The sequence below is a fragment of the Canis lupus genome, chromosome 4 (genome assembly GCF_048164855.1).
Source record: "Canis lupus baileyi chromosome 4, mCanLup2.hap1, whole genome shotgun sequence".
Lineage (NCBI taxonomy): Eukaryota > Metazoa > Chordata > Mammalia > Carnivora > Canidae > Canis > Canis lupus.
The window spans coordinates 43,180,043-43,203,151 of NC_132841.1; the positions used below are offsets into that span (position 1 = coordinate 43,180,043).

At 38.3% G+C, this 23,109-nt stretch overlaps 1 pseudogene; it reads right to left on the bottom strand.

Moving 5' to 3' along the window:
- Positions 1-329: 329 nt before the first annotated feature.
- Positions 330-11,273, bottom strand: LOC140631411 (large ribosomal subunit protein uL18 pseudogene; annotated as a pseudogene).
- Positions 11,274-23,109: the final 11,836 nt, after the last annotated feature.

Consider the following 23,109-nt stretch of genomic DNA (forward strand, 5'->3'; position numbering starts at 1 on the left):
CAAGGCCTTGGCAGTGCTACTCTACGAGGTACAGTATTATTGATACAATTAGATACGGGCAATGTCCTTTCTGATGCATACAGGGATCTTTGTGGGCCTGTATTCCTCCTTTGCATATAAAATCTACAAGTACATTGTTTCTCAAAACTTAACATATATATGAAACATCTGCATATCATGTTAAAATGCAAGTTCTGATTTGGTAGATTTGGGGTGCTGCATTTCCTTTTTTTTTTAGCTGCTTGATGAATAAGTTTATAACCTTTATCTGAAAAATCTTCATAGAAAATTGTGGTTTAAAAAAAAAAAAGAAAAGAAAACTGGTTTGTTTATAAGCTCTCACCAGCCCACTCTTGAGCTCTAAGGAAGCTTATTTTCTTCTGATCTATCCAGTCTTTCTTCTGAGCAAGAGACATTCTGGGACAGTTCCACCTTTACTTTTTACTTCTTTCTTAGGCTTCTTCTCATAGCCTGGATTCTCTCATATAACAGTGTGAGCTTTCTTAAACATGTTCTCCATCATGTCTGGAGTTACTCTGTTGTTCATGTATTGAGATAATTGTTTCTTATAAGCGTCTACTTCTATTAGGTAATGCATATAATCTGTAACATTCTGATCCATAATGTACTTCCAATGTACTTATGCATTTAATTCCTTGCTTTCTCAATTACAACTAAGGAATCATTTGGTACTGTAATGGGTAGACAAGCCTCCATCCACAGCTCCCTTGAGGGCCCCAAGAACTTTATTTCCAGTAGTAGTTCTAAGACACCTTGCATCCAAATAGCCGGTGAAGGCACCAGGTTGATCATCAGAGCTTTCCATATTGTATTCATCTCTGGTCACTCCGATTGGCCTTCATAGAACTTGTCTATGCCAAACCTGTTGAAAAGTCTGTGGGCCAGCATCAGGCTGGTATAATATGCTGCATTATGATTTGTCATGCCAACCTTCATACCATACTTTGGGAGTTCATAAGCATAAGCTGCACAAACTATCATATATCATATGTACAGGCATAAACAATCTGACAAATGATACTTCCATTGGTTATATGAACTATCATCCTGTATTTAGGTGTGTTGTACTTACTTTTATCCAGAATCATCAAACATTTTTTACTATAACAATCAGTTTTACCCTCTCATCTTTTTCTAAATTTCATTTGGTATCTCTTGAAATAAGCCTTATTCTTGACAACCTTTAACAAATCGCATCCTAAGGAGCAAAGACTGGTGTGTTAGGCTAGCTACAGACCAACCAGGGTGCTACATTTCTAGTAAGCTTCTAAGTGATGCCAAGGCATCATATAGTTAGATCATGCAGTCTGAAGACTACATTTTAAGGCCAGAACTAAGGCCCCTTTGACCAGGATGTAGTTAGATTTCTTCACCTGTCTCCAATCTACTTGTTCAGATTCAATCCCCTTGGTTCCAGAGCTGTAGTGACCTTGTATAAAGGGAAGTAGAAGATGAAAAGGCACAGATACAATTTGAAATCATACCTAGGCCCTTGGGATTCTGAATTAAGTAGTGAGGCCAGATGGACCATGTTAAGTCAGTGTCCTATACATGTTAAGTAGTCACTCTAGATCCCCCTTCTAAGGCACCAGGACCATTTGTTCCAGAATCTCTTAGAAGACAGAAGGCAATTTGAAACAAAATCTGAGTCCTGAGCACCCAGAACTGGCCAATAGGGCCAGCTGACCCTGATTGAATGACATCCCATTTCTATCTCCAGAAACATTAGGCTCCCCCAGCTTGTTCCTATAAGGAAAGCTCTCTTTGTATTGCTTCAAAGTCTTGCACAGGATATTAGCCACTTCCTTCTCTATAATTCATCCTTCTACTTTGCCATCTGGAATATTTCTCTTTCACAAGTGCCTAAGTTGTTACAGTTTGAGGCAGTTAAATCTTAAATTTGCCATTTGGGGTAATTTATTGTTTTTAATGCTTTCTTCCTCAAATTCAGATTCTGTGGTTTGAAACAGACTCCAGCCAGGATTTCTATTTCCTGGCTGGATATCTAATGGTCTACCCTTTTCAGGTCTTCTCTGGGTTTATTTTTCAGCTTCCCACTGGTGACTACCAAGGGTTTCTTCAAATCACTCCTCCCACTGCATCCATTAGTTTCCTCCATTCCATCACTGCCCTGAATGCCTTGGTCAGACCCTTTATGGTAGGAGCTAAGATAAGAGTTACTGGGGACCAGTAGGCTGTAATTTCAATGGCAATACAAAAGTCTTACTGTGTCTAAAACATCCTCCTACTGATATTCCAAAACTTGCCTTTAAGAACCATTTGGGCTATGGATCATATAAACCTTAGGTAGAAATAAGTACAAGGTAAACAATGAGATTTGAGGGGAAAGAGACCTCACAGTTGTTGAATATTTACTGGGTGTATAACTCTGAATTGATGGAATAGGTAACATCCCTGTACTGCAGATGAAGAAACCAAGGCTCCAAATAATTTTCCCAAGGAATCCTGAGTTATACAGAGTGGTGGGATCAAGTGGTGGTAGCTCTTGAACAAGAGCTAACTCAAAGCCCATGTGTTTGTCATCAGGTTAATATTGGAGGGTTAGGTGAGAAACGGGATACCAGGCAAAGGATGAAAACTGGGTTCTGGGATATTTGAGGGTGAGATAATCAAGTCAGGAGGCAGAATGGACACAGAATTTCCCGAACAACGTACCAGCTACTAGATAGACGCTTCATATTGAACTAACACTGGCATTATTTCAAGATTTTATAAGCTTCTTATTTGTGGCAAGAGCCATACTTCCAGTTTGGTTACCTTGAAGCTTGCAAGTAAAAGTGAATGGCAATAATTTGCTTTATGAAAATTTTGAGTAGGAGTGGGACAAGATTGGTTGATCCCTGGAATTTTTCCATGATTTTCTTTGAAGAGGTGTATTCAAGTAACAATACCCTGATGGTTCTCAACCTGTTGGAGCTTTGGAATAGTTAGTGTACCTGGGTCCCATCCAAGACCAACTATTGGGTTTCTAGCTGTGGGACCCTGGCATTTATGCTCTCTGAAGCTATCCAGGACTGATGAGATGCCAGGGTTAAAACCACAGCCTCAGGGTAAAAAAGCTTACTATTTTTTCTTGCTCTGATAAGGATAGAGCTAAAACACTGCACAGTTCTAGGGAGCAGAGGAGCATAGGAAAAGCTTTCTATGCTAAAAGTTGGAGAACTGAACTTTAATCATTTGGAAGGAGAAAAAGACAAATTTTAACCACTTTAAAATTTTGTCAGAGAACCAACCACCCAGAAATTCCCTTCATCCCACGTTTTGATGAGTTCAACTTCCAATGTTTAACCTTCATGGAATCAAGGTCAGGCGTGAATTTGGTAGTATTTGACACCCACTTGGAAATCTCAATTTTAAAACTATTTGCACTACATTCAGGGTCTTCTATTTGCTAAAGTACTGGCAGCTAGGGAAAATGCTGCTTTATTGATTTTAGACCCAGAGAATCTAAGGGACATAGAAGTTATTTGTTCTGATCAAGTTTGCTTACTAAGTCATCTGGGAGCCAGAGCTAGGTCTCTGCCCTCCTAGAGCTGCCTTCTTTAAGTGGAGCAGCCTTTAAGATGCTCCTAGAATATGATGAGAAATACAACCATCCCTATAAAATTCACAGCGGATACTAAGAGGAAACAGTCTGTGTACGGAGCTCAATCCAGCCTCATAAAGTTGGCCAAAAGATCTGTCATTATGGGGCATCGCATAGGGGGCATCATATAGGATTATAGTCCCAACATTTTAGCAAGTCTCTCTCTTTTAGGAATTGCTGCAAGACCCCAAGATGAACTATGTCCCACTGAATCAGAAATGAACTGTAGAAGATGGTGGAAACTTCAGGGAAAGATGATCCCCAGCTAGCATTTACTCTTCCCTGATTTGTTCTGGGCCTATCTCTTGGGATTTATTACAACTCAGAAAAAAAAAATAAAAGAACTAAATTCACAATATCTAAATGAGCTTTTTGCCTAAGAAATGGTATGGCCAAGAGAGAAAACATAAAAATCCCATAGAATTGAACTGGACTTTAAGAGATCATCTAAGTCAGTGTACCTGTCAGGATTGGGCAACAAATGGAAATGTCTTCCCCATTTCACATGGGTTCATTTTACTGGTAGAATGCAATCCAAATGCAAAACCCTAGCTGCAGGAAGTCTGAGAAATATAGTTTTTGTTTCTAACCACTGTTAATAGAAGGAAGGTAAAAAGAAAGTTTAGAGAACCAATCCAAGTATTGGCCCAAACCAGCAGTTTTCAACCTGTATACCATAGAATAGTGAGGTGTAGCTATATGTTATTTTTTTTAAGATTTATTTATTTATTTGAGAGAGAGAGAGAGAGAAAGAGAGAATGCACAGGAGGAGGAGCAGAGGGTGAGGGAAAGAGTATTTCAAGCAGACTCTTCACTGAGCATGGAGCCTCCAACATGGGGCTCACTCCCAGGATGCTGAAATCATGGCCTGAGCTGAAACCAAGAGTTGGGCATTTAACCAACTGTGCCACCCAGGTGTCCCCCATTTTATTTTTTTAAGAGATTTTGTTCTCAGATGAATTTGAGCCATGCTTGGCCAAACAAAGTTGAATATGATTCTTTACTGAAATATGTTTCAATCTTCAATATCCATGCATGCAGCCTAGTTCTTCATATCTTGGGAAACATGAATTGGGTAAACACTTATCTAAGCCTATTATACAGATGAGAAGACTAGAGTCTAGAGAGATTAAATAAGATGCCTGAAGTTGAATAGCCAGTTATAGGCAAAGTCTGGACCAGAATCTATGTCCCCTTAAACAGCCCGAAGTGTTTTTTTCTGCTAGGAGGGAATGAGAAAGAGGTAGGAGTGGCAGACAAGCAAGAAAGAAGAAAGATGAAACTGACAGGAAGGTGAGAAGGGTTAGAAATCTAGAGGAAGACTATACATCTATGTCTCCCCCAGTTACTCGGAGTAAAAAGTACAATACATTCTGCATGTGTCCTGACCCAGATGCAGAGTGAATTCATTAAAGAGGTCAGAGCCTGAACCCACATTTCATCCCTTCCCACATATGCCTGGAATATGTTGATGCTTTGGCCTCGATTAGTAACAGGGAAAACTAGTTCTGTGGAACATGTCATCTTTATAAATAGAACCAGAGTCCAGTGGTTTCTAAATAGTCAGGAGATGCTCTGTCTTCTGATGTCAGCTATTTATTTGTATTTCCATTTCAGAAAATACACCTTCTCCAGTTCTAGGCTTTGCCCCATTAGATGTCTGCTCTCCTGCCCCAGATGGGCTACACAGATTCCTGGCCTCTTGACTCAAACCCCTGGGAACAGGGCCAGTGGGCACTTTCTGTTCTGGTCCCTGCCAAGCTTGTCACTGTGGTGAGGATGTTTATATTTGATAGTAATTCCTCCTTTAGATGGTGCATTTAACAGAAGGAAGGAAAGAAAAATATCTTTTTCAGCCACTATGCCTTAGTGGCCATATCTCTTTTTCTCAGTCAATCTGCACACTTGTTAATTCTTTTTAACAAAAATTTTAGTGTGCCAGTTCTCTCTGGTTTGGGTATATTTTGTCACTCATAAGAAGTAAATAGTAATTTTGAAATGATGCTGGGCAATCTGGTGATGTTATAGTGCAGAGTCTTTCCTCCACTCCTGCCTCTCTCTCTCTCACTCTCTCTCTCTCTTTTTCTCTTTTGCAAGCACTCTTCCTCAGGTAAATAGACAGAAACCTAGCCTCAATCAGCAAGGCTGAAATGAGGTTTTCCAGTAATGCAACACTTCCTTTTCTTATAGACTTGATTTTACATGAACCATTCTGGAAATAGGCAATTCAACACCTTGTGAAGCAATTTATACTCTAGATAGCTATTTATCTCTATTAGTCAACACATGTTTGGTCACAAGTAATAGAAGAGCCTATTAAAACTGGCTTAAATCCCACCTCACACCTACCCCCAAAAAAGGTAATTTAAGGATCACTCAAAGAACAGTTAAGGAGTAGACCCTCTCCTGGAGCTAGAACAATGTTACCAGGACCCAATTTCTCTCTCTCCATCTCTCAGTCCGGCTTCTTCTTCTTTTTTTTTTTTTTATTTAAAAGATTTTATTTATTTATTCATGAGAGAGAGAGAGGCAGAGAAAGGCAGAGGAAGAAGAAGACTCCATGCAGGGAGTCTGATGTGGAACTTGATCCCGGGTCTCTAAGATCATGCCCTAGGCCAAAAGCGGCACTAAACCTCTGAGCCACCCAGACTGCCCATTCCTGCTTCTTCTCTGGAACCTCACCTTCAGCAGACTTCTCTCAACCAAGATGCTCCCAGATGCCCTAGACTGATATCCTCATAGCCCCAGGTCAGCAAAAAGAGAGATTCTATCCTCTGATTGTTCAAGCAGGTCTTGAGATGAGTCTCATTGTACCAAGTTCAATCATGTCATCTCCTGAATCAGTTACTGGCCAGAGCTGTTCATTATTTGATTACCAAGACCTGGGTCATGGGCCTACTTCTGGAGCCAGGACTGAATTGTTACTACCAGGAGACAGGGCAATAGATGCTGATCAGGAAAAAATACTCTCAATTACACTCTATTTATCCATCATTCATTAATTTTGCAGAGATGAATTGAGGACTTGTTTTGTGCTAGAAACTAGGGATAAAATCCTGGATAACTTCTACTTTTCCTTCATGCTGCAGCTGAAGAGTCATCAGTTTTATGATGAATTCCTTCACTGACACTCCCTCAGCAGAGTTTGTTTTTTTCCTCCTCATGCTCCTGCTTTTCTCAGTAAATACCTCCTCTATGGCATATACCATTCAGGACTATATTGATATCTCACTGTCTTTCTCCCTACAATATCTGAGGACAGATATTGTGTCTTATTTACCTTGGCCTCCACAGATACCAACAGAAGGCACAGAGCACTCAAAAAACTTTTGTTGAATAAATTTTTGAGGAATGAGTCATTTATTTAATTAGTGAATCAGTACATGTGTTCCCAGTTCTTGAGGACTTGGAAAGTCTCAGGGGGAAAGAAATCCATATATAACTAACTGGAATACAGTGTGATCAATGTGGTCCACAGCTACATGAGCAAAGAGCTGGGAAGCAAAATGGAAGATGTTGTATAACAGAATTATTGAAAATTTTTAAGATATTTTTTGGTATTTCAAATCTAAATCTATCTCCCTATGACTTTTACCTGCATTTCTTAGTTCTTCATTTTTTAATAATTCCAAATATGTCTACCTATTTTTCTAGCATCTGGGACAACTCCTGACAACACATAAGGCACTTAATCAATATTTCTAAGAGAATTAATCACTTTCTCTCAGCTACATAACATTTGTGTAAAGTTAGATACCTTATCCTACTCTTGGATATTGTCTGGTAATGGCTATATCATTGTAAGATTGAAAATACTCAGTTCTCTGTATCATTATGTCTGTAGCCACAAAATCAAATTAAAAATTGGTTGTTTGAAACGTGAATTACAGTTTCTTTTAGGTAAAATATGGTCAATGGTGCTTGCTTTCCAAGCTAATACTCATTAGCTGATTTGGTGGATTTTGGTGTGGCCTGGGACTCAGAAGTTAGAAGCCTCTAAATAGTCCCAGCCCTCATTTGAGGTTTGAGTTGGGCTCTGGGCAGAACTGGGTCAAATCAGTCTTGGCCTCCCTTTACAGCTGATATCCCTCTTCCTTCCTCTACTGTCTTACTCATCCATGGCCTTCTGTTGCACTAAGGCTTCCATAGCTATGGTGGCCTTGAAGATGCACTACTCAGAATTCCTGCTGTGTCATGGGGACTATGATTGATAAACAGCCCCAGAGGCTGTACTCCAAATCCACCTGCCATCTGCTCTGAGGCTTTTCTTCCCTTGGGGTACTCTCAGCCAGTAATTGAGCACAAGAGGGGTACTAAGGCAGGCTCATACCTGTGAGGTGCTAGATAGGTTGGCTCTGGAACCCTCCTTTAGCCTGGTCAAAAATTTCCTAGCATTGTGCTGTAGTCTGAGGCTCTGCCAACCCAGTTATCTGTCCTTCCTCCCCTCTGGCCTACACAGGGTCAGCTCTGTACTGTGGTCAGACAGCTCTTCTTACCCTCTCCAATTCTTTCTCGGTTTCTCTCACAGACATTTTCCGTGGATCTTTTACATGTCTAATTCCATCTTGGCTTCTGCTTCTTGAAGAGCCAGAAGTATCACATTTGTGACCTTGAGATTACACACAGAAGCATGCAGCATGGAGACTTCTTCAACCCCAACTGATGCGCATTTCCTTGCTTGGGGTATAAGAGAGAGTGATTGGCCAGTGCACTAAGGAAGTATTGATTCAAACAAGAGGAGTCGCATCTACCTAATGGAGCTGAAAAAGATCTGAGACTCTTAAAAATGCAGTTAGCACCCAGTCTTCCTCAAAACCCTAAGGTCAAATAGATGATCTGCTCTTTCCCATTTCCTGACTTATATTTCAGATTGTTTCTTGTTTTTACTTGATTTATACATTAAAATTATTTTGAAGATTTATTTTGATCTGATTTTACATGGAAATAAATTGGAGTAGAAAGAAAAGGTTTCCAATGCAAATTTTATGAGTTGCTGCCCCTTCACCTCCCAGCAACACTACATATGCATCCCAGTCAGACTGAGACATTAGACATGGCAGGGGAGTAACTTGGAACCTTGTTACACAGTTTTCTCTGTTCTTTACATGTCTGTTCAACATTTACTCAGAACATAAAAAACATTAAAAGTAAATGCTTTTTTATGTTCAAAATAAAGATATATTTTCCATGTACATACTACACATGATTTTCTGAACTAGACAATTTCTTGAGAGGCATATTAAACTCTTTAAGTGTAGACATTCTAACAAATCATCTCCAGGAAAGAGCACATACAGCACCATGAATTTTTCAGTTTCAGAATTTCAGCAGGCTGGATGGTTGTTACAGACTCTGAGAGGTACAGTCTCAAAGTTAGTGGTGAAGTCTTATACACAGCACATACTACCACAAAAAAATATCAACAGGGAGAGATTGACAGCAATAGGGAGTAATTAATTGCAGCCAAACCAGTTTATGTCTCACCAGTTTTATTAGTAGTGACGTATAGAGACCTTAATTAACTGGATCTTTACTCTAGTGTTATGCCAGTAACATTTTGGTAGCCCCTATTGACTGGTTCTCTGGACAACTGCCTACTGGCTCACCCATTACTCTGGTCTGTATCATCTTTAGCCTGAGGTATAGAATAAACTCAGCCTGAAATACCATGTCTTCTCTATGAAACACCTCCTTGAGCCTGAGTGCCATCTGGCCAGAGAAAGTCTGGGGAAAGGAGAGCCTTGTAGAGATAGATGAAGGGAGTGGTGCTGGTCATACACCTGGAAAGCAACAGACAGTTGTGGCAGGAAGTCACAAGTTTTTCTCACCATCTGAGAAGGAAAGTCTTCAGAGAAAGAAGGGAGGGAGTAGTGGTTTTCAGCTTTGCCACTCATCCCACCATCAAGAACATTAGGCAAAGTCTGAAGAGGTTTTTTTTGCATTGTCACAACTGGTGGATAAGTGCTATTAGCATCTAGTGGGTACAAGCCAAAGATGCAGCTAAATATCCTATAATGTACAGCAAAAAATTATCTGGTCCAAAATATCAGTAACACTGAGTTTGAAAAACTCTGCTAGACCCAAGCTTAGCTCTAAGGCCAAGGCTAGGATAACTTATGGGTATTTTATTTCCTTTCTAGGATAAAAGCTTTCCTGCTTTCCTACAAAACCCACATCTTTAATTTTTCAACCTTGGTTTACCTTCTTCTTGTCTAAGTCCTTCAGGATCTGGACTCTATTCCACACCTTCACTCCATACTGGTGGAAAGCATGGGTGGTCAGAAGCTGGGAGGGAGGGAAAGGCAGAGAGCTTTGATTTAAGGTACTCTCCATCTTCCCTGGCTGGGCCTCTCATGTGTACCCTGAGGCATTCACAGGAAGGGAAGTCCTTACAGGCTAACAAGGAGACTGGGTTCAAGAATTAGTGGGGTCCAGATTTGTGCAGAGGAGGGAGAACTTCCAGGAAAGGGGCTCCTTATTAATGGTTATGTGGGAAAAGGAATACCACACACGTGATATGCTTATGTTCCATTTATCTAATGTTTTCATGAAGTCAAAAACGTTATCCTATGTTCTGACTATCCACAAATGTATAACAAACCATCCCTAAATTAGCAGCTTAAGGCAATTTATTAGTATCTCTCATAGCTCTTGGGTTGGCTGGGTTCATCCACGTAGTTTTTGCTTGGACATCTCACATGTGATGATAGTCAGATGGTGGTTGAGGCTACAGTCATCTGAAGGCTTGATGGGCCTGGATGTCCAAGACAGCTCACTAATATGGGTTGCATTTATTGTTGGCTCTTGGCTTAGAACTCAGCTAAGGTGTACCTGGAATGTCTATGTGTGGCCTCTCCACGTGGCTCAGGCTTCTTACAGTATGGCAACTGTCTTCTAAGAGGGAGTGTATGGAAAACAAAACTGCAAATCTTTTCATGACCTAGCTTCAGAAATCTCAGATTTTGGATGGTTAGAATAAAGTCACTGAGGCCAGCTCAGATTCAAGAAGAGATAAATTAGACAACTTCATTTGATGCGAAGAGTAACATGCATACACAGGGAAGGAAGGGATTGATTGTTGCTATCTTTGATTGTTTACTACTTCCTATTCTTTGGCGTCTCAAATTCTCCCTCCCAACCTCAATGCCCTAAACTAGAGGGCCCAGCATAATGCTGTGCCAAGTGGGGGAGAACCAATATGGAGTAGTGGGGTTAAGACCATAGATGTTTAGAGGCAGGGAGACCTGGGTTTGAGTGGGATTTTCCACTTACCATCTGTGGATCTTGAGCAATTTGTCTAACCTGTCTGAGTCTCATTTGGCTCATTTGTAAAAGGGTGTTAATATATATGTACTTCCTTTCTTTGTACCCGTTTGGGGCATGGGGGAGGATGCTGATCTCAATGGATTCCTTTGACTTTCTGGCTTCTGTTTAGGTTCAGCCAATGAAGGATTCAGCAAGAGACTGGAGAGCACAGGCAAGACAGTTTGAAATATTTATTTCCACTGAAATGCTACAGATCTGTCATTAGCTGTGATATTCCATGACCACAGTTTCTGCAGGGCAACTCACCTTCCTGGCTCCAGCTCTCACTGCTTCGTTGCTTTGCCTCTTCAGGACTAGAGGCAAAAAAATCACTTCTCATCGTTGCTTTGCTTGGGTGCCTTAACATCTTTCCTTGGTCCCTTTAACTCCATCCATACCCATGAAAAGGATTGCTCTGTAAATTATCCCAACATTTCACCGAAGTATGATTCAAGGAAGCTAGCAGTTTCCTCCCAAGGTCCGAAGAACTACATCCACCAATGGCTTCCTGTTGGTATCAGGGTGGAACCCAAACTCCTCCTCACAAGGCCCCCATAGCCCTACTAGATCTAGATCCCCCCCTCCTGCCTTTCCACCACCACTGGACTATTTGACTTCTCTGCATCTGGTGCCCTGACCTTAAGTCAGCTCTTACAATGCTCATTCCCACCTCTGTTCCTTTATGTCTTCCTGGAAATCCTGCCTTCATTATTCCTCTTCCCTTGCAGAGTTAACTCCACCTGCCCTCAGCACAAATGCTGCTTTCTTAGGAAAATCTCCATAAATCACTAGATTGGGCATTTTATTTGTTCCTTAAATTTCCTTCATACTTATATCATAATTTATGCATTTGGTTGATCAGTCTGTCTCTCCTACTAGACTATAAAAGGCAAGGGATTGAACTAGAAACAGAAAGTAGAAAAGTAGTTGCCAGGGGCTGGGAAGTGGAGGAAATAGGGAGAGCTAGTAAAAGGGTATAAATTTGAACTATAAGATGAATAAGATCTGAAGACTGAGCATTTAACATGGTTACTAGAGTTGATAACACTGTGTTATATAATTGAAATTTGCTAAGAGAGTAGAACTTGAGTGTTCTCAACAGAGAGAGAGAGGAGGGATAAATACATAAGGTGATGGATGTGTTAATTAACTCACTGGGGGGAATCTTTTCACAATATTTATGTTTATCAAATCATCACGTTGGACACTTTAAATATCTTACAATTTTATTTGTCAATTATACCTGAATAAGGCTGGGGCGGGCAGGGGGGAGGCAGGGAATTGGCACCATGTCAATTTTGGCTCACTTTTATATCCTCAACATCTAACATGGTACATTGAGAATTTTTTTTTATCAATACATATATTCTAAAATCACAAATCTTGTCACTAGAGGTTAGAAAAAAACAAGTTGGTGCTTCCAAGGTCATTTTAAAAAATTAGATGTGGTAAGGATTTGAGTCACCAGATTTCCTACAACTTAAATTGCCTCTCTGCACCTTCAATTCCTTTTGGATATTTTTAGAAACCATGTGTCCAAACAAAGCTCTGCAAGGAAAATTTATACCCCCACCACTACCACGTGTGTGGTATGCAGCAGAGCAGAAAAACAATCAGAAATGCACTTGATGAAGGAGAAAACAGCAGAACGTGAGTCCCTGGGCAAAGCATCTTGGAGAAGGAAGCCCAACAGCTGCTTGCATTAAAAATGATTGCTTTATATTTATGGCGGACAGGCAACAATAAGCAGTTTATAGCCTATAATCTAACACAAATGACTTGGGAAAATAGTCTTAATAGATAGTTCAGCTGAGTGTCCCAGGGCGTTAAGAAGCCCAGCAGGGAACACTCAGAGTTGGCCTTCATTGATCTGACAAATCCTCACTGACTGGCTACATGTTAAACCATGTCTCTGTACAAATTTATATTCTCTCACTTAAGGAGACTGCAGAACACCCGTCAAACTCAGGGGACACAGACTCTACTAGATATTCAGCCCCCAGAGTTCCTTAGAAACTCAGTTCCCCAGGCTTCTTAGAAACTAAACCCTCCTCCCTGGGCTGCATCAAGCCAGGGAAAATGAAGCGTGACCTTGTAAAATATCAGTTCCTGGCTATTTTCCCCCCTAATTGTGGGGATGTTATCATGGCAGAAGAAAAATATCATTTTCTGCACTCCATTCTGGAAAATGATATCCATCTGTGGGAATGCTGAGCAGGCATGATTGCTTGTGGCCAGGCGTGGTATCAGACTGACAGGCTGAGTGAAAGTTTGGTGTTTATAAAGGGTCAGCTAGAAGAAAGGAAGTATGTTCTGGGGTAATTTGTATTCTCTCTTCCCTTTCTTCTGGCCCTCTCACCAGTGTCTTGGGTCTTTTTGTTTTTCAGTGATGCCAACTTGAACCCAGAACACCACCTAGTATCATTAGTTCTGTATTGTACATATGCATTCCTAACTAGACTGCATGATCCTCAAGGTCAGGTCCATGCTTCAGATCACTTTGTCTCTCCTGGACCTTATTAAGACAATCCTTTCTACTAGAAATAATCTACTTTCTGTTAGAAAATAGTAGTTTTGTGTATGAGAAACAGTACAGCCTCCCACCCCCTAACTGTAGGTAATATTTTGTGTTGCATTAATCCCCCCACCTGTGTTAAGTTGGTCTAACCTATACTCCCATTTTTCTTTCCTTATAATAGTTAAGAACTTAAGATCCAGTACCAGGTAATTAGGGGCCAACATTCTAGCTCATGCATCGTGGTGTGATATTTGGGGAGTTATTTAACCTCTCAGAGCCTCAGCATTCTTTTCTGTAAAATGTGGATAACAATGGCACTCACCTCACAGGGTTGTTGTAAAGACGGAGTGTGATGTGTACAGTATGTAAATGTCTCTACAGTGCTTGCCAAGAGTTAATACTCAATCAGTGTTAGCTTCTTTCTATAGTCTGGATGTTTATATCTTTTCAAAATTCAATTGTTGAAATTCTAATGGCCAATGTAATGGTATTTGGAGGTAAGGCCTTTGGGAACTGATAGGGTCCTGAGGGTAGAGCCCTCATGAATGGGATTAATGCTGTCATAAAAGAGATCCACACGGGGGCCTGGGTGGCTCACTTGGTTGAGCATCTTGGCTCTTGGTTTTGCCTCAGGTCATGATCTCATGGGGCCTGTGATGGAGCAGCATTTGGCTCTGTATTCCACAGGGAGTCAGCTTGAGATTCTCTCCTGCCCTCCCCTACCTCTCCAAATAAATAAATAAATCTAAATAAATAAATAAACAAATAAATAAATAAATAAATAGACTCCACAGAATTCCCTCGCCCCTTCCAACATGTAAGGACACAGTAAGAAGGTGATAGCTATGAACCAGGAAGACAATTCTACAAGAGTGTGACCATGTAGCTGCCTTGATCTTGGGCTTCCCAGTCTCCAGAACTGAGAGAAATAAATTTCTATTTATAATCTACCCATTCTGTGTTATTTTGTTATAGCAGCCAAATGAACTAAAATATTAGTTCTCTCCCTTTCCTTTTCTTCTTTTTTATGAGGGTAATCTCATCTTGGCCTACAAATGTTTACAGAATGTTGTTTTGGTTTTTGTATTTTAAGTAGATGTTTTCTACAGAAAGGATTGTCCTCATAAGGTCTAAGAAAGACAAGGAGGTCTGAGATATGGACCTGACCTTGAGGAGCTTATAGTTCAGTTAGTGATAAATGTGTGTAATACAGGAACCAACAATATAAGACAGTAAGTTCTGATTTCACAGCAAAAAGAGCACAGAAAGAATGAGTTCCATAAGTTTGAGAAATCTTATCAGAAAAGGAGAATCTTTAAGTTCTCAGAATAATTAACAGAAGGAGAAGTACTCTGGATAGGAAAATGACATCATTAAAAATCTTTAGGTAAGAAATAGAATAGTAAGTTCAAAGGACAACAAATAGACCATATGACTGAATTGTCCTACAAATGTTTGGCCAGTAGTGAAACATATGGCTAGAAGAAGACTTTGCTCCAGAAACCATAGCCCTATGGGTGTTTTTACACATGAAGTTGGGATATTCAAAGTCACAGGATAAACATATTATCTCTTCCTGGAGCTTCAACTTACTAGAAAATTAAATTTCAAATGCATCATGTTTTCATTAAAATAAATCCAGATATAATGTGCAGTAGTGTGAAAAAATTCACATGAAAATTTAGGATAAAGAATGAGAATTTACGAAGGCTTTGCTATTTTAGTAGGCTTCTTAGAGCTCCGCCACAGGTCTTATGGAGACTCTTCATTAGAGTATTTGGTAGTCAAAGTTTGATATAGATGTTGCATAGGTCAGAGGGAAAAAGAATGGTAAAATGTTACCTACCAAATCCCTTTTCCTAATTTTGTACAAAGAGAGAATGAGGTTTCAAAAGAAAGCAGTTATTGCCTGGGGGTACACAGGCTTTTTAAATAACAGCTAAGAGATAGCTCATAGGTGGGGTGGCTCTAATATAACTTGTTTTCCTGCTTCTGAGATGCTTTCTCACAATTAAATCTTGCAAGTTGTGGTAGAAACTGTGTGCAATGGTTTTCATAGCTTCTAACTTTTCCATGTGAAATGTAAAGTTTCCCATTCAGGGATTCTGAACCATTTGCAGTCTGTGAAAGGCATGCAGAAAATCTTACCCTGAATGCTTGTCAGTTGTGGTTCAGATTCTGACATTTTAGGTCTCAAGTCTTTTTAGGTTTTCCTTAGACAGTGTCAGGTGAAGTGGTTCAGGAGGTCTAGGGTGATCAGTGCAACCTGGATCCTACCAGCAGTCAAGAGTCCTAAAGACACAAGTCAGTAAGGAAAATTAATCTAGCTTCAAGAGCAGTGTCTACATGGGTCGTAGAGGAACATGGAAATGTCACCTACTCTGATGGTGTCCACACCACACTGTACAAAGTGGAAAAGCATAAACAATACATTTTAGCAAACAGACTACAGGAAATTCAACCAAGTAAGGTTTTCTTCAGACTCTAAGGAAGGTTTCCAAACCACAAACTGGAAGAAAATACTTAAAATTCACAGCTGACGAAGAATTACATCCAGAAATTATAAAACTTCTTCATAAATCAAATAAAGGAAAAACTAAATCATAATAGAAAAATGGATAGTTCACAGAAGAAACCTGAAACAGCATAATCGTGGAAAAAAAGCTCAACCTCATAGTAATCTTGTAACTGCAGATTAAAATCATAATGAGAGAACATTTTATATCAGATGGAAAAAAGGTAAAAGGTCTAACAAAACTAAGTTTTGACTTGGATATTGAAAAATCAAGATCATAGTCTTTATCAAAATGCTTATGACTATAAATTAGCATAACCAATTAGGATAGTAATTTGTTAATACTTAATAAAGTTAAAAATTTCCAAATCCTATGACCCAGTAAGTATATAGTCCAAATACACTTCCACAAATGTGTACCAAGAATATTCATGAAGCAGTAATTTATAATAGCAAAGAATTGCAAACAACCTAAATTTCCATTAATGGAAAAATGAGAAAATGTTGAGGTTTTTTTGAGGGTTTTTTATACTGGAATACTACACAGCAATTAAAATGAATGGGTTTGACTTATACTTATTAGCATATTTAAATTGTGAAAATATATTTACTGGGAAGAAAACAAGTTGCAGTGAATAACCACAATATTATGCCATTGATATATATTTTAAAACCCAGATCAATACTATATACTAGTTTTAGGCACTTGAAGTATAAATACATGAATGAGAAAGGTACAAAACATCTTCAGGATATGAATCATCTCTGGGGAAGAGAGTTGAAAAGGGGTTAAGAAAGCTGTAACTGAATGCTCTGTGGCTCAGAGAAGTTAGAAATTTCCCATGAGAAATCATATCCCCAAGCTTGTTGCTTGGATGAATATGAGTCTAAATTCACACTACTTGGATGACATAAAAATCTCCACCTGAGAAATAGATGTTAAAAAAAAAAAAAAGCCCTGGACTGATCAATCCCTGAAGCACAAACAATTGTGGAAACAGTTTCACAGCTTGGGTAACGATTGACTGCCACACTCATGCACACATAAATCCCTAATGATAATTAGCTCATGAACAAAAATCACAAATTTCTACACAAAGTAGAAAGTAGTACATCATGAGGGAGAGTCAGCAGACACCACTAACTGGAGAATGTGCCTTCCAAGAAGCTGATGTTACAGAACATTCCTAAAGAAACTAAATAATAATCAAGAAGTCCCTATCCCTATTTGAAGTGGGCCATCACAATATCTGCCCAGTGCCATTTTAGAATGACTACAGACCAATGACTGCTCTGCATCTCCCTTGGCCCCCTTTCTGAATGGATGTGTTCATGAAAATCACTGAAATCATCCTGCTGGTGTTCTATCACTGTGTTGGGGAGAAGAGCAGATATTTGTCTTTTTAGTTCATAAACCTCAAGGAAACATGTCCAGATCTAATGGAATTTAAACTGAATGAAATAACTGGATGGGTCATTCTTTGTGTAGCTTCCCTGGAGGGAAAGGATGGTTTGAATTAGTTCCACAACTGAGAAGAAGGGGTGAAAGAGTAATCAGTGATTAAAAAGCATTTACTTTTACTACTACATTTACTACTCACTAAACACTCATGTGTTCCCCTAAAATTTTCAGGTCATTTGCAATTAGTCAGGACTGTGTGACTATTCCTACACAGTGCATCATAAGTGGAAATGACATGGGATACTTCTGGACTGAAGCATGGAAGAGAAGGCATGAAGTCTCCTGCCCTTCCTTTTTATTCCTCAGTGACAGTGGCAGCACCATCTTGAGATAGTTTAGCCACTAGATGGAAACAGCTGGATTGCCAGATCACTGCTTGGAAGGAGCTACAGAATTTCCATGAGAGAAAAATAAATGTTCATATGTCAAGCCAAAACATGTATTGCGTGTGACTCTTATACATAAATGCATGCACACACACACACACACACACAATGCTCATTGAAAAGAAGATTGAATATAAAAATTAAAACTACCATACAAGGCAATCCTCTGTGAGAACAGTAGATATAACAAAATGGGAATTAATGCCCCAAAAGTCTGAAATAATGCAACTATATGATAGAGACTATATTAAAAAGTACATTCTCTCTCTCCTCCTGCCTCTGCCCCTCCCTTCACTTGCTTGTGCTCTCTCTTTTTCTCAAATAATCTTTAAAAAAATTAAAACTAGTAAGATATCATCCAATATCACCAAAATGAATAAAATGAAAAAACAAAATAAGTGTTGGCAAAGATATCAAGCAATGGAACTTCCCTCTACTTCTATAGGAATATTAATTGGTAGCGACACTTTGAAAAAGCATTACATAGTAAAATAAAACTGAACAAATGCATATTTTATGTGATAGGCAGAATACTGAATTCCCAGAGATGTCCATATCATTATCTCCAGAACCTGTGTTAGGTTACATGGCAAAGAAGAATTAAGTTTGCAAATTACCTGACATTAAAATAGGGAGATTACTGGAATGTGCTCATTGTTACTGGAGGAAGGCAGATGCAAGCCAAGGAAAGCTGGTGGCTTCTAGAAGCTGGAAAAGGCAAGGAAATGAATTATCTTCTAGAATCTCAGGAATTTCTTTCCAAGGAAAGAAAGGCAGATCCTCTAACATATTGTTCTTAGCCCAGTGAGATTCATGTTGGACTTCTGATCTAGACTGTAAGTTATTAAACTTTTATTGTCTTAGACCTCTTTGTTTATGGTAGTTTGTCACAACATCAAAAAGAATCTATTTTATGACCCAATAATTCTACTCCTAGATATATGCCCACAGGAATGCAGAGATACATTTACAAAAAAAAGACATATACCTGACTGTTCATACAACTTTATTCATAATTACCTCAAATGGTTTACACACATGTACAATGGTTTACACGTTTACATAAATGTACAATGGATCATGTATAATATCTTAATTCAATGGATTACTAAACCACAATGAAAAATGAATGCCCACACAATGGTATAATGGCTCTCACAAACATAATGTTGAATAAAAGAAGCCAAAAGAGTTCAAGTTGAAAATTCCATTTATATTAAACTCAAGACTGGTAAAACTAACATATGATGTTAGAATTATGGTTGCCTTTGCAGAGTCTGCTGACTGAAAAAGGTTGTAAAAGAGGTCTACTGGGTGATGGCAACACTCAATTTCTTGATCTGGGTGGTGGTCTCACAGTGTTGGTTGTGGAAAATGAGTTGACATTTATGATTTATGCATATTTGTATATGTATTCTTTGTTTCAATAACTAGTTTAACTTTAAAAAGACAATGGATTGGTTAGAAGATAGATCAGACACAATAGAGGTATAAATTGAAAATTGAGAAATAAACCTGAGGAAATTCTCCAGAATGCAACTAGAGGATAAAAAGATGTAAAATATACAAAGGAGTGTAAGAATAAGAAAGATCAAATTTATCTATAGTAGTTGCTACATAAAGAAAGAGTATAGAGTGTAGGAAAGGAAATATTCAAAGAGATAATGCTGAGAATTTTCTAGGCCTAATAAAAGATAGGAGTCCTCAGATTTAGAAAGCACAATTAAAAAAAAAAAAAAAAAAAAAAAAAGAAGCCTAGAAATACCAGGATAGAAAGCAGTGAAATAATAAGTTCAAAGTTCTGAGGCAGAAACTGAGTAGTCAACCTAGTTTTTTTTAACTTAGGCATATTAAATATAGCTTCCACAAGGCAAAATTCTCTTTGAGTGTGCAATCCTATGCGATTTGACAAATGTATACAGTCATGTGGTCTCTACTATAGTCAAAATATAGAATGGTTCCATCACATACACAAAAATTCCCTCATGTCCCTTTGTAATCAACCTCTCCTCCCACCCAGTCCATGGCAACCACTGATTTATTTTTGGTCCCTGATGTTTTCCAAAACATCATATACACAGAATCATACAGAATGTGGTCTTTTCAGGAAGACTATTTCACTCAGTATAATGCATTTGAGATTCATCTAAGCTGTTGTGTGTATCCTGAGTTCATTTTTTATTGCTAAGTAGTATTCCACTTAATACATGTAATTCAGTTTATTTACCCATTCACCAAGTAGAAAGGCACTTGGGTTGTTTCCAGTCAATAAAATTTATGAAAGAAATTACTGTAAATATATGCATATAAAGTTTTGTGTAAATTTTTCTCTTCTTTTGGGTAAATACCTAGAGATGGGATTGCTGGGTCACATATAACAAGTATATATATTCAACTATATGAGGAAATTAATGGTTTTCTGTACCATCTGCTGAGTGCAGATCCTGATGTGGGGCTTGATCTCACAACCCTGAGATCATGACCTAAGCCAAAATCAAGAGCCAGACAGTTAACTGACTGAGCCACCCAGGCACCCCTAGAATTAATTCTTTATAGCTTCCCAATATAATAAATAGTAACAGAATCCTTTTTCATAGATAAGGAAAATGAAATTCTTGTTTATTATGTCATTTTTCCTAGCAAATAGAAAAACTGGTCTCTAATCTGAGTCTGATTGATTCTGAAGCTGGTCTATGAGGGACTATTGTGCTTGCTTTCTTGAGTTCAAGGCTTTTCTTACTATTGCACAAAAAATGATAAGTGCTTGGCAAAAAAAGAAAAAAAAACAAAACAGAGCAAGGAGGAGTCAGGAGAATAGTTGAGGGTATGGAGGTAGATTGCTATATTAAATAACTTGGTCACCATAGAACTCATTGAATAGTCACGTATGAGCAAAGGCTTGACTGAGGAGAGGGTGAGATAAGGGGATGTTTAGGGGAAGTTTTCTCTAGGCTCAGGGAAAGTCTGGAGAAAAGCAAGGCATAAGAGTGCTTGGTATATTCAATGAACAGGAAGGAAGTCAGTGGGGCTGGAGTCGAATACACAAGGGGGGAATAATAAGGAAGGAGTTTCAAAAATGTAATGGGACTGTGTGTCAGATCTTGTGGAGTTTAAGACATTATAAGGACTTTGGCTTTGAGTGAAATGGAGAATCATTGTATTATATATATATAATATATATATAGTATTATATATTATATATTGTATTATATATTATATTTAATATATTCATATTTTATTTATATTTATATTTTGTATAATGGGGAATATTGTAGGCAACAATGATAAAAACACCCAATTAAGGAACTATTGCAATAATCAAAGAAAAATGTGATCATGACTTGGAGAAGGGTCATGGAAGTGTTGAGAATTAGCCAGAATCTGAATGTATTTTGAAAATGAAACTGACAGTATTTCCTGATATATTAGCTGTAAAGGTGAGAAAAGTGAAGGAGCCAGGGTTGATTGATTACAAAGTTTTTGGACTGAGAAACTGGAAGGATAGAGTTCACATTCACTGATATGGGGAAGACAACAAACAAAGTTTTAGAGGCAAGACCAGAAATTCAGCTCTCTGCAGATTGACCCTGTTATAATAAAAGAAGAGATCTAAAGGTTGTCAATGGCTGAAAGGGGAAGTTTTGCCCAGGTTTTGTCTTTTTAAGACTCGTTTCTTTTTTTCTTTTCAAAAGTTTGACCTAAATTAATTCCTGGGCCGACATGTCCTTGCTAATAGGCGGAGTGATCTCTTGCTCTTCCTTAGCCAGGGAAGAATATAGGTTTTGAACAATAAACATTGATACTAGAGCCTAGATCTGTGATTCACAGGGTTTGTGGCACAGGCAAAGCCATTGAGATGCTCTAGGCCTTAATTCCTCACTGTAAATTAGGGACCATACCTATGTCACTTGATAGTTGTGAGTGTTGGTCATATTTAGTATTGTCCCAAGCCCAATTACCAATGAATGGTAATGATTATCATATTATTATCATTATTATAATTGTTATAATTATTGTTAAAAAGCAAAATAATTATCATGGTAGTATAGTTTGCAAATAGGTCTGGTACAGAAAAGTTTGTTATGGGTTTAAGGAATTTGTCTCCAGTTGAAATAAATGACTAGAAATTGGGCCTGTGGGATGTGATACACCAGGACAGTTGGGGGAGAATATCTATGAAGGCAGTAGACACAAAGGTCAAACAACAAGAATTACCGTTAGAGTTGTAACAGGACCTGGACTCAAGCTGAGTTCTGAGACCAAATGAAGGAGTAACCCTATCTCTGAGGAAACAGAAGAAAACACAAAACAGATTCAATTTCTCTGAGTGTAATTATGCCAGCTATGAAAATGCATTTACATGTTGTATGTATATGCTGCTATATGTCAGAACTCTGATGCCTCCTAGGCCATAAGAAATAAATAGAAACATTTTTGAGAATTCTTTCTTCAACCCAGTCAACATTCCAATGCAAACTAAGAAAAGAGGTAAAGGGTATGAATTCAAAAAGCAAAATATACTCACTATGGTCTGGATTCTAGCATATCTGCTTGGACCCTGAAAAGACTGTCTCTTCCTCTTTTATTAAATGTCATACTTATTTAAGTATTGCACAAGTTACCAGTACATATGGAGCATAATAAAAGTTGCTTATCATAAATATATTTTATCTTTATTTCAGTGACACAAAATGGCAAATGACTTAGAGCAATGACTTAGAAATCAGGGCCAGAATGTTATTTCCATAGAAAAGGATCATTTAAAAAAAAAATCATAACAGTGGCTACAATTGTATAGATGAAGAAACTGAAGCTTAGATGAAATTTTGGGAAATCAAGTTTATTGAGATATTTATAGATAATAAAATATTCCCTTTTTTAAGAGTGTAGTACAGTGAGTTTTGACAAATGTGTATAGTCCTGTAACCAAAACCATAATTAACATAAAGAACATTTCTATTACTGCAAAAAGTTTGTGTCCATTTGTAGTCAATTATCTCCCCTTACCCCTAGTCCCTAGCAATCAGTGATCTGGTTTCTGATCTTTTGCCTTTTCAAAATGTCATACAAATGTAATCAAAAATATATTTTATCTGTATTTCAATGACATAGTGACATAGTGCTTTGGAAATTCAGCTATTTTTTGACCTATATTGATGCTTTATTTTTTTGTTGCTAAATTGTGTTCTATTATATTAATGTACCACACATTGGTTATTCATTTAGCAGTTGAGCATCTGAGTTGCTTCTATTGTTTGATTATTATAAAGTCTCCATAAACATTTGCATACACAT